Raw genomic sequence first — 16,445 nt, 5'->3', positions numbered from 1 at the left:
GACAATCCATACTTTTAATAGCTGGAAGATTATTAGAGCAATATATAGTGGATATATATATAAAATTGGAGATAACAAGACTGGATTTTTTTCGTCAAAACCAATCAAGTATGAGAGCAGAATTGTATCAAGGAATTGTGGATAGTATCTTTAATGGAGAATTAAGAGGGAATGAAGTTGGAAAAAGAATTGTTCTACCAGCAACATTTATAGGAGGACCAAGAGATATGCGTCGTAGATATCTTGATGCATTGGCATAAGTACAAAAATTTGGGAAACCAGATCTATTCATTACAATGACTTGCAATCCAGAGTGGAAAGAAATCTAAGAAGCATTATATGATGGTCAAGCAGCTCAAGATCGTCCAGACTTAACTACATGAGTATTTCAAGCAAAATTGCAAGACTTGAAAGATCAATTATTCAAGAGAAAAATTTTTGGACATGTAAAACTTATGAACTTTTAATTTAGGGAAAATGGCACCTAAATACACAAACTTTTTTTGTTGACTTTCATGAACAAAAAATTTTTGAACAATAAATAAAGAACTTATTTTTTGGACGTGTAACTTATCAAATCAGTGATCAAAGCTGTGAGAAACATAACTCTCATGAACAAAAAATAAGTTCTTTATTTATTATTCGCATCCATCTTTCAATTTCCAATGCATATATATATATATAGGGGCGCGCTCCAGTAAGACCCCCTATTTTTCGTGTAACATGAGTACAATGAATAAGACATATAATACTAATGAACAAAACGTATATCTAATGAACAAGATGTATATACTGATGAAAAATAAAAATTAAAAAATTCGTAATGAATAAGACATATATACTGATGAACAGGGCCGTATATACTGATGAACAATGCATTATATACTGATGAATAACAAAATTTAAAATATTCTGCTCCCTCCAGGATTCGAACCCTGCGAAAAAAAATCACCCTCTAGATACAATATCAGCCATAGGATTGATAAAATAAATGCACCAGATCGTGCCCTGTGATAATGGAAAAATTAAACTTGCATTCTCTGAAGTTCCTCCCGAGTTGGATGAATTGTTTACAACTCAATCACAAGAAGCTATTAGTTTAAGAAGGAATATTCAGGCTTATAATAGTATATTCCCCATTACTTCGTTCGGAGTAAAATTGGATAAAGAACTTGCATCTGCAAGACGGGGAGTTTATTCTTTTCGAGCAAAAGGAATGGTTTATCATGATCTTCCTGGATTGATCCCACAATATACATCTCCTACGTTTTTTTAACTATACATTTATGACATACAAAGTGAGGTTGAGAACAGACTTAACATAATGCAAAATCAAATTTTGCCAGAAGCAGTTGTAAAGATGCTTATGGGAATTTTAGAGATCAACCCGTATGCAAAAAAATTTTGAAGATTGAAAGATTATCTTTCAATGGACAATGTCCAACTTCATATTTCCAAAGATATCAACTTAGATCAACAGGTATATAATTCTCCACATGCAGATGAAGTTGCAGCTATATGGGTTGAGGGAATTAATGAAAATATCCCATTGGAGCGTGATATTGTAGTTCATGCTCATTCCGGTGATAGACATAGAATAAAGCATTATTATGGATGTTATGATCCATTGCAATATCCATTTCTTTTTCCAATGGGCGAAACGGGTTGGCATCAAAACATTAAAAAAATTGATCCAACGTCTTCAGTTCGTAGCACAAATTCTGTTTCTATTTCTACTTTATTAGCAAAACCATAACTGCAGACGATATTATCTCTAACGAAGAAGAAGGTATGTCTTTTAACTTTTTACATTTTTATAATGTTTATAAATTGATTTTAATAATTTGATAAATTATAGTATTAAACTTTTGGATTTAAGAGTGTGTAAAATATAAAAATATACTTTGAAGTCTTCCTGCTCTTACCACTAACTATTGGTACATGGATGACCTAAATCCATAAAGTGTTGATTTGTATTTAGAGTGTTTAGGTGATAATGAGTACATTTAATTAATTAAATTTATAAACGCAATTTGAATGGAAAATCTTTTGGTTGTTAATTGGTTTGAGATTCTTTTATATAATTAAGGAATTGTTAACACAATTATTTATTTTGCATATAGTTATACTTTATTTATTTCACTAATCACTATAATATAACTTTTATTATTTTTATGTTGTATTTTTCTATATTTATAGGTATTAGAAGAGAAAACGTTAAGAATGTATCGTGGAGATAATATATTTGTTATAAGATACAGATTAGAAATTCAAGACAATCCATACTTTTAATAGCTGGAAGATTATTAGAGCAATATATAGTGGATATATATATAAAATTGGAGATAACAAGACTGGATTTTTTTCGTCAAAACCAATCAAGTATGAGAGCAGAATTGTATCAAGGAATTGTGGATAGTATCTTTAATGGAGAATTAAGAGGGAATGAAGTTGGAAAAAGAATTGTTCTACCAGCAACATTTATAGGAGGACCAAGAGATATGCGTCGTAGATATCTTGATGCATTGGCATAAGTACAAAAATTTGGGAAACCAGATCTATTCATTACAATGACTTGCAATCCAGAGTGGAAAGAAATCTAAGAAGCATTATATGATGGTCAAGCAGCTCAAGATCGTCCAGACTTAACTACATGAGTATTTCAAGCAAAATTGCAAGACTTGAAAGATCAATTATTCAAGAGAAAAATTTTTGGACATGTAAAACTTATGAACTTTTAATTTAGGGAAAATGGCACCTAAATACACAAACTTTTTTGTTGACTTTCATGAACAAAAAATTTTTGAACAATAAATAAAGAACTTATTTTTTGGACGTGTAACTTATCAAATCAGTGATCAAAGCTGTGAGAAACATAACTCTCATGAACAAAAAATAAGTTCTTTATTTATTATTCGCATCCATCTTTCAATTTCCAATGCATATATATATATATAGGGGCGCGCTCCAGTAAGACCCCCTATTTTTCGTGTAACATGAGTACAATGAATAAGACATATAATACTAATGAACAAAACGTATATCTAATGAACAAGATGTATATACTGATGAAAAATAAAAATTAAAAAATTCGTAATGAATAAGACATATATACTGATGAACAGGGCCGTATATACTGATGAACAATGCATTATATACTGATGAATAACAAAATTTAAAATATTCTGCTCCCTCCAGGATTCGAACCCTGCGAAAAAAAATCACCCTCTAGATACAATATCAGCCATAGGATTGATAAAATAAATGCACCAGATCGTGCCCTAGATCTCACTAAAATTAGGGGGTCTCATTGGAGCGGCCCCCTATATATATAGGGGCGCGCTCCAGTGAGACCCCCTATTTTTCGTGTAACATGAGTACAATGAATAAGACATATAATACTAATGAACAAAACGTATATCTAATGAACAAGATGTATATACTGATGAAAAATAAAAATTAAAAAATTCGTAATGAATAAGACATATATACTTATGAACAGGGCCGTATATATTGATGAACAATGCAGTATATACTGATGAATAACAAAATTTAAAATATTATGCTCCCTCCAGGATTCGAACCCTGCGAAAAAAAAATCACCCTCCAGATACAATATCAGCCATATGATTGATGAAATAAATGTACCAGATCGTGCCTTAGATCTCACTAAAATTGGGGGGTCTCATTGGAGTGGCCCCCTATATATATCTATATATATATATATATATATATATATATATATATATATATATATATAGGGCAGCGCTAGACCCCCTATTTTTAGTGAAATCTAAGACACGATCTTGTGCGTTTATTTTATCAATCATATGGCTGATATTGTACCTAGAGGGCGAAATTTTCTCTCAGGGTTCGAATCCTAGAGGGAGCGAAATATTTTAAATTTCGTTATTCATCAAGATATACTGCATTTTTCATCAGTATATAATGCCTTGTTAATTAGTATATATGTCTTATTCATTACCAATTTTTTAAATTTCATTATTCATCAGTATACACTACCTTGTTCATCAGTATATATGTTTTATTCATTATACTCAGTGTCTCACGAAAAATAGGGGTCTCACTGGAGCGCGCCCCTATATATATATATATATATATATATATATATATATATATATATATATATAGAGGGGCGCGCTCCAGTGAGACCCCCTATTTTTCGTGTAACATGAGTACAATGAATAAAACATATAATACTAATGAACAAGACGTATATCTAACGAATAAGATGTATATACTGATGAAACACAAAATTTAAAAAATTGGTAATGAATAAGACATATATACTGATGAACAATGCGGTATATATTGATGAATAACAAAAATTTAAAATATTATGCTCCTTCCAAAATTCGAACCCTGCGAAAAAAAATCACCCTCCAGATACAATATCAGCCATAGGATTGATAAAATAAACGCTCCAGATTGTGCCCTAGATCTCACTAAAATTAGGGGATCTCATTAGAGCGCCCCCTATATATATATATATATATATATATATATATATATATATATATATATAAGCATATGTTATTTTTATTTGATGTTTCATATACTATAATTTGTTCATAACCTTAGAAAAATAACAATAATTGAATTTACTCAATATTTCTCGCAGATCTGAAATTGTAGAAATATCTTTATGGAAAGATATGGAGAAAAATGAAGGAGATGACCTTGAACAAATAATTGCACAGAAGCCAACTGTTGTGATTCCCTATGTCGTAGCAAAAAGGAAATTTGGTAACAAACATATTATATATATTTTCTTAAAATAATACTTACTTTTTTTACTTGTAAAATACTATATACTTAATAATATATTATATATATTATTTAGGTGGTATACTCTTGCAAAATACAATGAGATCCGTCTTGCAAATTACATCAACATGCAAAGAGATTCAGCTGATGCAACCGTACCTATCAAAAAACAAACAAATTATATATTAAAAAAAAAATCTAACATATCATTTAATATTATATACAGGTGTTCTAATGTTGATGATGATGCATTAGCAATTGCTAAATTAGCAATGACACAAAAAATAAAACAAGCAAAGAAAGTCACTCTTAAAGATCTCAGAGACAATCAACATTTATTATTAGAGGTACGATATTTAAATAAATTAATGATGCATTTCAAAAGTACATAATCGACTATTTCTATAATATATTATTTTTTGTCATATATTAGGGTGTTTCGTATTGCTTTACGGGAATTATTGACAAAGTTGAAAATAAAGTAACAGTAAAAATTGCAACACATCTTTCTCCAAAATTGATGAGAGTGCAATATGCAAAAAAATGCAATGAAGAAGTTCTTGAGACATTGCTCAGGTAATTATCAAATTTAAAACTACTACCAATTGAAAATTAGTTAATGACACAATAACAAAATATAATAATTTTTTTCATTTTATATAATGCTAGATACAGAATCACAATAAATGTTATACAAGGCGACTGCAATGCACGTGTTACACTATTCGATCAAGCGGCAGAGGTATATGTAGGATGCTATGTGGATGAATATATTTCTTCAATCAAAGAGGTAAATTAAGATTTCTTACTTAAACACGTACTATAATTTAAATTGTTAATATTACAAAATTCGATATTACGTAATTATAACAATTATATATTTTCACAGGGTGAAACAGACTCCACATACTATAGAGGATTAAGCACACAAGCGTACACAGAAATGCGCTTCATGACGATGCTCAAGTTTATAAAATTCGATCAACGAGGAAATCTCAATATCGTAGCAAATGCAATCCAAAAAATGCAACCAATAGAAAGCATCGATGTTGGAGATATTGAAGAAGAGCCGACTCAAGTGGAAGAAAAGAAACATTCACCCGAGAAATCTAAAAAGAAAATCCCGTCTAGAAAGAAAAATCTACGATGGAATTGCAGCCCACAGAATCGTAAAAGAAAAAAATAAGGGTAACCAAGAAAAAGTTTGATGACTACATTGAGATTACAAGTGACGATGATCTGTCGCTGAACAACATTCTGTTGCAAACCAAAAATACGAACAAAAGATCCTCAATCGTCAAAATCAAACAAGAAAAAATTTAAAATTCGTCTTGCTCCGTACTTAGATAATTTAGAATTTTTTCATAGATTTTTTTGCATCTTTATTTAGAGGTATATTATGAATATTACTTTATTATATTTAAATTTATTCATTAATAGTTGCATTGGTTCCTTTTTTAAATTACAATTATAGTCAAATGAATTAATACAAATATTCAAAACTATATAAAAATATCTATGAATTTTATTTACATAGTAAAAATCACACATGTTCAACGTGCATCGCACGTTCTTACTGCTAGTACATTAAAAGCATGTGGGCTAGCTAAACACCGATCCCCAACCATTCGTTCCAAGAGCATGATCGCGTATCTACTGCTCCCCGTCTTGCAGTAGCCGTGGATAAGAGCAGTTAAGGTCACTTCATCAACAGGAACGCCTTTCTTTACAATGAGCCCCAATAAAACACACGCTTGCTCGGGTCTCCCCATCTTGCAGAGGCTGTCTGTCGATGAATGCAGTGTAAGAGACCTGATCGGGTTCAACCCCAATCGAGCTCATAGAATGCAGAATCTCGAGAGCCATACCTAGCTGACCTAACCTACAGAACCCGGAAATCAGAATATTGAAGGTTACTTTAGATGGAAAGAGGCCATTGTTTATAGCCTTTCTCAACAGCTCCACTGCTTTGTGAGACCTACCAATGTTGCACAACCCTTCCATCAGCTCGTTATACGTCCGTATATTAGGCTTGCACCGCCTCCTCTCCATGAGCCCGAGCAACTCGAAAGCAAGAACCATGCGCCCTTCTTTACAATAGGAATTTATCAGTGCATTGTAAGTCACAACGCTAGGGCTCAATCCATCTCTCAGCATCTTCCTAAACATCCCATTCGCCTCCTCAACCCTCCCCTCTCTACACAACGTATCAACAAGCACAGTATACGTGTAAACATTAGGCTTGCACCCTTCCCTCATCATCTCATCGAGCAAACCAAATGCTCGATCCATCAACCCTCTATCACACGTTGCTTTGATCAACACAGTGTAGGTGCGTGTGCTTGCTCTATACCCCTTCTCACCCATCTCCTCTTTCAATCTACACGTGTAATACCCGGGCTTTTGATGACGTGTTTAATTGCTTGAGTTTGAGTGATTAGGGTATAGATCCCTTGTTTGATTACTTTGTAAAGAAATGAGAAGTTATATGAAGTTTTATTGTTATTTTTTTTTATATTGAGATGTTCTTTTGATGATGTGAGAATGATGTGTGATTTTATATTCGTATTTGAGTTTGAGTATTTGAATAATTCGAGATAATTATTTGAATGAGAAAGATGAACTCGGAAGTGAAATCTGAGTCCGTTAAGACGTTTTTGAAATTTTTGACTTTTTGACGATGAATAGTAAAATACTGCTATTTCGTCTTTTTGTCGACTTTCAAAATCTTACATGCACGTCGTCGAGAAATATTCTTAGTTTTTCGATACGAGTCCAATAATGAAAGTTTTTATTTTTGGACGACGAGTGAATAGTAAATCGGGATTTCTCGATAAACGAACCGAGCTCGTTTATCAGAATTTCGAGAACGAGCTTACGTTTTCTATATTTATATAGAATTACGAGTGTAATGAAAGTGAGTAGGAGTTGAGAGGGCGAGTAACGAAGAGTATGTGTAGTTAGTCGTTAAAACGAGACGAAACGAGATATTTAACGACTAACAGGTTAATATCCTAAAAGGTCTAACCTACTGTAACACCCAGCATTTTCACTACAGTATATATTATTAATATTATTTCTATTTTCTATTATCTAAAGGAAGAAAGAGAAGTAGAATCAGAGATGAGATGGGATATTATTATAAAATCCTGAGCTTTTAATTTGCATCCTTTATTAATTTTATTCTTTGAAGCAAGTTTATAATTCCTAGTTAAAGGGATTATTCTATTGTTTTTCAGAGATGAGAATGGTGATAAATAAGAAATATTATTATTCGACTTATTGCTCGACTAATTGAAGTGACGGATGTTATTTAATTATTTATCTTTGAGCTTTCTTATTTTAATAAGTGATGATTTATTATTAAAGCATAAATATTAGATTTATTATTATTTCTTAATTATTGAGATTATTTTTCAAATTATTCAAGTGAGGTTTTATATTATTAAGTTATGAAAGGAAATGTTAGAATTATTTTGTGAGTTAGTTAAGGTGTAGAATTTTAAACCCACACATACTCATATTTTATTTTGTATGTGATGTGTGGCTCGATAGTTATAAGAAGAGTTTGTTCCTAAAGTGCTTGATTGAAGGTTATATAGTGCTATTTCTATAATAGCAATTTTATAGATTTTAATAATAGGTGTATTTTATTGGATAAGTATAGTGGACTTTATGAATTATTATAAGGAAAGACAACCTTCCTTTTCTCCCTTCTTCTACCAAGGTGCCGTATCCCTCTTCTTTTCCTCAACCTCCATGTTTGTCGATCCAAGCTCCAAGAATCACTCCAAAAAAATCACACCTATATTCATCCAGAAACGTATATTAAGGTGAGAAATCTTGGATTAAGTCTTATTGATAGTTGAATAGAAGAAATTCTCCTATCTCTTCTTCTTGCTATTTCGAGAAATAGGCTGTTGTGGAAGAAAACGATTTTGCCTCTTGTATCATGTTGATTACTACATGTTTCAAGTTAGTAATTGTTTAGAATTAAGTTAAGCTAAAGCATGCTAATGTGTTCCTATAGCTGTTATTTGAGGAAAATATGAGTGATATGTCAATGAGCATTGCTGTCAGATTTCGGGTTGGACAGAACAGTATGTTTCGGGGTACTTTTGATGATGTTTTCGTAGTCCAAATAACTTGAAATTTTTACTGTAATAACTTCATCATGTGTAGTCGTTCTCTGCAAAATTTCAGCTAAATCCGAGACCATTAGATATGCTAAATTATTTTCTGAAATGTACTGCGCGAAGCAGCGAAGTTCAGTGGTAGATTCTGCCTTTTGTGATATAACTTCTCATACACTTGATGTATTGTATTTTTGTAACTTTATAATAAAAATAGACTCGAGAGATTTCTAAAAATGTAAAGTTTGTATTTTTCTTTAAAGAGGATGATTTTATATGATATTTCAAAGTTGAGATTCATATATGATTACATATTTGAGATTTCCTACTTGAGCAAGTTATTAATAGAACTGTGCTAAGTGATTGATGTTTAGTTATTAATTGTAAGCTAATCTATATAGAATGGATTAGTTTACTCTTAAGCTTTTCTCAAGTTGAGATATCCCAAGAGATGTGATGTTACTATTTGCTTTTAGTTAACTCCATATAAGTAGAATACTCAGATTAGAGGATGCAACTTTCAAGTGATAGAAGTTTCATTCAAGATTTACTTTCTATTTCCTTACTTATTATTCAATCTTACTTGGGAACCTCATTATAATGAAGGTTTGAGTGGCAGTGTAGAGTGAACAAGCAAAGACTTCTATTTCATTAAGCGTATCAGGTGGGCATTACTTTTACTATACGTATATAGAGATCCCCTGCGTGTCGTAGGCCTCTTATACGAATGAATGCATGAGATGATCTAACTGTTAATTTCAGTTTCATATATATATCAAATGAGTTTAAATGTTACGTTCAAGCAAGTTATTTCATGACAAAATCTTTGAGTTAAAGTTATTTCAAGTATTGTCTTGCCATAAAATGTTTAAATTTTAGTATGATATCTATCTGCTTTGGCTTTGCCAATGATGCAATCGAATTCGGGTCTTGAGCAGTTGATAGCTATCCTGCCAGGGCTAGTGTACACCAGTGACCGTGAGTCATCTAGCGGGTTGGCCGGTCAAGTGTTCGTGAGAGGTGGCCACCTCTCCGGCACAAAGTTCCAGATATGATAGATTACAAGAGAACTTAGTCTGCAGACGAACTTTAAGAATCACAAATGAATTTAGTAAGCTTGGGCCTTTTTAGCGAAAAACTCCCTTGCTGTACTGTTTATGATGGCATGACAATTTACAGTTTTGAAGCATGTATTTTTATACTTAGGCATACGTGCCCACTGAGTACTTTTGTACTCAGCCCTGCATATGTTTTCTAAATGTGCAGGTTGAGCTAATGTGGTGATGGTGCTGCAATGAGCGGAGTCTCCAGGGTTGTTAATAAATAGTTAACCTGTCTAGAATATGTCTTCATACATATGTCTAGCTACTTTCCGCTGCAAGATGTTGTTGATGTTATAGTATGTTATGTCATACTTTGAGTCTTAATAGAATGGTTTCATATGATGTATAACTTGATTAATGATATTAATTAAGTTTTATGCTGTTTTTCATAGACTGTTTTCAATTGAGTATTAATGAATAAAAATGACGAGTTTTATTAAGATGAGTAAGTTTTACAGCTATAAATGGCGCCCCTTTTCTTCCCCTTCTTCTTTAACCCTATCCCTAGTCGTGGATCACTCGGCCTAACTATCCCTAGTTAGGGCGGGCTGTGACAGAATGGTATCAGAGCGAAGGAAAGCTCTGAATTAGAAGTCTTGAGTTTAGTCTAGAATGAGTCACTAGACTAATAGTTATTAACAACCGTGAGCTCAGCGCACCATCACACCAGGCTCAACGAGGTATGTAAAATTTCAAAGTTTATTTGACGTTAAATTTTGAAGAGCATGATGTTGAGGTTATATGATGAGTTATGATGTTACACTTTGAAGGTGCATAGTTTGAGTTTGAGGATGACAACATGATTAATAATGAGTTATTATGTTGTAAGAGCATATGTTGACGTTACATGATGAATCATGAGAGCGTTTATATCATATGATGTTATATGATTGAGGATGCATAATTATGAGTTATGATGTGATGTATTTGAGATGTTTTGTGATGAGAATTGTTTGAACAGTTGCGATAAGTCACAATGATTTAGATGAAGGAATCTAATGTCATTGTTAAGAGAGATTTTCTACTGAGTAGAAGGATGAAATGAGAACTTAGAGCTAAAGCTTGAGAGAATTAGCAATTGCTTTAAGTACTTGTTGGTTTGAGTTATGAGTTTGAGTTATGAGCTTGAGTATAATAGCATGATTAATGATGAGTTATTAGCATGCTGCAATGAGATATTGTACGATATGTTGAGTTGTTTTGTGACGCGAGTTTTGCTCACGCAACCTTAATGGTACTTGAGGAGGTATCATGAGCCATAGTCTTTGGAGATGGCTTTGAGAGAGAATTGTTGAGTTGTCTTACTGAGTCACGATGATTTAGATTAAGGGATCTAATATTATTGTTTAGAGAGATTCCCTACTAAGTAAAGATGGGACGAGATGAGAATTTAGATGTTTTGAGCTTGAGTTTTAAGATAACAGTACTACTTAGTAGGAGTTTTGCTAAGTTATGTTTTATTTATTTCTGTTGCTGGAGCCAAGTAGAGTTAGTTCCTAGAGTCACCTTTAAGTTCTCCTTATAGGTTGGCCAGGACTGTTGGCACTGCACGAAAGTGGACTGTTGTGAGATCGAACTCAGAGAATATCGGATACGAGGACGAGGCGTACAATATGTGGTACAGAGATACCCTAGCAGATTTTCAAACACATGTTCATAGACTATGAAAGGATGAAAGCCTTATGGTTGTTACTAGACTGGATGGCATCGTGCACCTAGTCCCCGTGCTACCAATCGAGTGGTAGGATTGAGCAAGGACGAAAGTCACTCAATATGATGGGACATGTCGTCTTGAGCGCTGGACCCACAGGAGATGGGATTTGTTATAGATACCCAGATTTTCTATACGGATCTACTGACCGGATGCTTGTTTTCTACCAGGGACTCTAGAAGAGTGTAGTAGATATCGAGTCGATCTTTTAGTATCAGTTACCAAAGATAATAAAATGATAAACGATAATGAGGATGAGAAGTAGCCAAGGGGGCTAGAGTTGATGAGGATGAGAAGAGAAGTCGATGTAGGCTAGAGCTAAGGATAATCTTGAGAGTATGCGCGGTACACCCTCGTTTTTTTTTATTAGTTTCAATTACATTGCGATGTATATAACTTACTTAGGAGATACTGATATTTGAGATTTTGACATACTGATAGATAAGCATGCGAATATAGTACCCTACTGATGTTAAATAGATGGATGTTTCTAGTGTGCTAAAGTAGCAACTAGATGACTTAACTGATAGCAATTACCGTAGGAGGTCCAGGCCGATACATAGTACTATTAATGGTGTCGGTTTAGAAGGGACATTACGATAGATACTATGGTTTTTGTAGGGTTTATATAACCCCTTTATGTAAGTCCTCTAAAAAGAGGCATTCTACTGATGGATATATTAGGTAGACCAGAGAGGTCTTTTTGTTAGCATTTCGTGAGTGCTTATTGCCTTACAGATGAATGTTAAGGTGACCGTGAGGGTTTCCTTAAAGTTGAGTTAGTAAATTGAACTTGAGTTTCGAGGATGCTTAGAGCGTTGGTCGAGTTGAGTTTTCCTTTTGTGATTTCAAAAATGCCTCAAAGATGTCATCAAGAGTGTGATGTGAAGGATAGGCGGGATAATACTCCGCCACCACCACCGCAACATGAGAGGAGAGTCGAAAAATATTGAACTTTTGAAACAAGAGTCTAGAACATAGGACCCTGAGTTTAAGCTTTTAGCTTGCTGGTGTGAACTTAAGTTTTGTTAAATATAGTATGTTGAGGGTTTAGAAGACACAGAATTTCCAAGTTCGGGATAGTATATCCCGTGTGACTGGGGAGTGATTATGTTGGACCTGGCCAGTCCGCATGATCCAAATCTCAGTAGACGTGTTTTGGGTTTATAAACCCATGTGTTTCAACTTTCGGTTGAATAGCCAGATGGGTTTTTACTCTAGGTCATTTTTGTTCGACCTGGTAGTTACTTCATTCTACCCTCTGGTCATTTATTTGAGTCTCTTGAACAATTTGTTTTGATGTCATTCTAGGGTTGAACCCTTACAACTTTTGAGTTATCCTAGTAGATTCTTTTGATGTATAAGACTAGTGAAAGGCACGTCAGAGGACTTTAACACCCGAGCAACTGGTAAACTACACCTGAGAACAATTCAAGGCTACTCTTGAGAAATATGTACCAAGGAGTACAGTAAGCAGCGAGAGGCTGACTATCGAAGTTTGATGCAAGGAAAGAAATCGGTTGTAGAGTATAACCGAGAATTCTGTGAGCTATCACGATTTGCTCATCAGAAGATGGATACTGATGAAGAGATGTCTGAGTTTTATGTGCCGGTTTAAGGCAGGACTTTAAGGTAGTATGGGCAAGTTATTGGATGCATCAGTTAGAATCCTGTTTAATACAGGAGCCTCGCATTCTTTAAGTGTTTGAAGCATGTTACCTTCAAACTCGAACCAAAACGAGCTAGTCCCAAGTTGAGAGTAATCACTCCTGTAGGAAGAGCTACTACAGTTTCTCACATGATTTCTAAATTAGAGTTTAAGTTAGAATCACTAAAGATGAAAACAAGAACCTTGCACTTAATGCCTATATGGAACGTAGACATTATTCTAAGGATGGACTGGTTAGCAGAGAACTTTGCCCCGATTGATTGTAAGAAGAGATAGATAATTTTCCAACCACCTGGGAAGGAACAGACATGTTTTCACGGCATTGATAGAAAGAAGAGAGTTCCAATCGTTTCGGCACTTCAGGCGTCGAAATTGGTAAAGAAGAAAGGAGCACAAGCTTACCTAGTTTACTTGAAGGATGAAGGAGAATCAAGTAAAAACTTTGAGGATGTAGCAGTGGTAAGGGAATATAGAGATGTATTTCCCGAGGTCTTACCAGGATTGCCACCAACAAGACAGTTGGAGTTCACTATCGACCTAGAACCTGGATCAGCACTAGTGTCGAAGGCACCCTATAGAATGGCGCCTAAGGAGCTACAAGAGCTGAAGATTCAGCTACAAGAATTGCTCGAGTTAGGTTTTATTAGACCTAGTGTATCCCCGTGGGGAGCACCAGTCCTTTTTGTCAAAAAGAAGGATGGCACGTTAAGAATGTGCATAGATTATCGAGAGCTGAATAAATTGACACTCAAGAACAAATATCCTTTGCCGAGGATAGATGACTTGTTTGATCAATTACGAGGAGCGAGCTTTTTCTTGAAAGTTGACTTGGGATCAGATTACCACCAGTTGAAATTCTGACAGAAGGATATACCTAAGACAGCTTTTCAAATGAGCTATGAGCATTATGAGTTCATAGTTATGCCATTCGGTTTGACGAAGGCACCAGTAGTTTTCATGGATCACATGAATCGAGTGTTCCATCAATAACTAGATAAATTTATCCTAGTTTTCATAGATGATATTCTCATCTATTCGAAGAATGAGCAGGAGCGCCAAAACATTTGAGAACGATGTTGGAAACGCTAAGAGTTGAGAAGCTTTTTGCCAAATTCACCAAGTGCGAGTTTTGGTTGAACGAAGTAACTTTTCTAGGACATATTGTATCATCCGAAGGAATTAAAGTTGACCCGTCAAGGTACAAGTTGTACATGAGTGGAGATCACCAACTATGCCTAACGAGATTCGCAACTTTTTAGGCTTAGCAGGATACTATCAGAGGTTTATTAAAGGATTTTCCATGATAGCAAGACCGAGAAAAGAAGTTAAGTACAATTGGAAAGAGGAGTGTAAAGAGAGTTTTTAAGAGCTTAAAGGAAATTGACTACAGCACCAGTGCTGCTAGTCCCGGAAATGGATAAAGAGTATACCATCTACACAGATGCGTCAAAGAATGAGCTAGGATGTGTTTTGATGCAAGAAGGAAGAGTTATAGTCTATGCATCACGACAACTTAGACCCCACGAGATAAATTATCCAACGTATGATTTAGAGATTGTAGCCGTTGTGCATGCCCTGAAAATTTGGAGACATCATCTCTACGGAGTTAGATGTGAGATTTTCACGGACCACAAAACTTTGAAATACTTTTTCAAGCATAAGGATATTAACATGAGGCAAAGGAGATGACTCAGATTAGTAAAGGATGTTAACTGCGACATTAACTATCACCCTGGCAAGGCCAATGTAGTAGCCAACGCATTGAGCCGAAAGGTCTCGTCAAAGTAAGGATGTCTTCTCACGAGAGAGGATGAGCTTATAAAGGACTTTGACAAGATGAGGATAGAGATGATAAAACCACCAGGGACGATAGCGAGTATTATTGCGACGATGCCTAGTTTGAGGAAAATGGTGATTGAAACACAAGGAAAGATGAGACAATGAACAAGTTACGAGAAAGGATAAGAGCATGAGATCTCAAGAGTTACCAAAAAGCATCAGACAATGCTATCTTATTTGAGGGGAGAATATGCATTCCCCGCGATGATGAACTTAAGAATACGATCATGAGTGAGACTCATGACACGCCTTACACCGCCCACCCAGGAGGCACAAAGATGTATCAGGTTGTGAAAAATAGATTTTTGTGGGACGGAATGAAACGAGACATAGCTTCGTTTGTAGAGCGATGCTTAGCTTGTCAGTAAGTGAAAGCATTACACCAACGACCCTATGGGAAGTTAAAACCGTTGGAGATTCCCGAGTGGAAATGGGATCACATAGCGATGGATTTTGTGATAGCTTTACCGAAAAGTCAAAGAGGAAATACAACAATTTGGGTGATTGTAGATCGACTAACAAAATCTGCACATTTCATACCGATCCTAATCGCATATGGACCAGATAAGTTAGCACAATTGTATGTTCGTGAGATTATAAGATTGCATTGAGTACCGGTGTAGATCACCTAAAAAAAATATATATTACATCACGTTTTTGGATGAGTTACAGAAAGAGTTGGGTACAAGGATGAATTTTAGCATAGCAGACGATAGAAGATATGATAAGAACTACTATCCTTGATAAAGGAGTACATCGGGAGAATGTGTTGCCACTAATTGAGTTTGCCTATAAGATGTGAGACAAAGTTTCGAGATAGGAGACAAAGTTTTCTTGAAGGTTTCACCCTCAAAGGGGATGAATAGATTTGGAGTTAAAGGACAACTTAGACCCAGAGTTATAAGTCCTTATGAGATATTGCAAAAGATATGTCCAATAGCGTACATGTTGGCTTTGCCACCTAGCTTTGAAAATGTGCATAATGTGTTCCACGTGTCACAATTGAGAAGATATATTTTCGACCCAAACCATGTGGTTTACTAAGAAGAAATGATCTTAGAACTAGACTTGAGTTATGAAGAGAGAGACCTCAGATGATGCTAAATCATAAGATTCGGCAATTGAGAAATAATTCGATTGCACTGGTTAAAGTCCAGTGGAGACGTTATAGTTAGAATGAAGTGGAAAGAGAGCTTAAGGAT

General features: G+C 34.6%; 1 long non-coding RNA gene across 1 annotated transcript; it reads left to right on the top strand.

The window, feature by feature from the left end:
• The first annotated feature begins 8,462 nt into the window (after positions 1-8,462).
• On the top strand, positions 8,463-10,413 carry LOC130999495 (uncharacterized). Its single transcript, XR_009093527.1, has 3 exons — positions 8,463-8,621; positions 9,528-9,585; positions 10,188-10,413. It is a non-coding gene; the product is annotated as an uncharacterized LOC130999495 (long non-coding RNA).
• Positions 10,414-16,445: the final 6,032 nt, after the last annotated feature.

Source organism: Salvia miltiorrhiza, chromosome 8, assembly GCF_028751815.1.
Source record: "Salvia miltiorrhiza cultivar Shanhuang (shh) chromosome 8, IMPLAD_Smil_shh, whole genome shotgun sequence".
NCBI lineage: Eukaryota > Viridiplantae > Streptophyta > Magnoliopsida > Lamiales > Lamiaceae > Salvia > Salvia miltiorrhiza.
The sequence above is the reverse complement of the archived record's forward strand: the minus strand, read 5'-3'. Positions and strand labels throughout refer to the sequence as shown.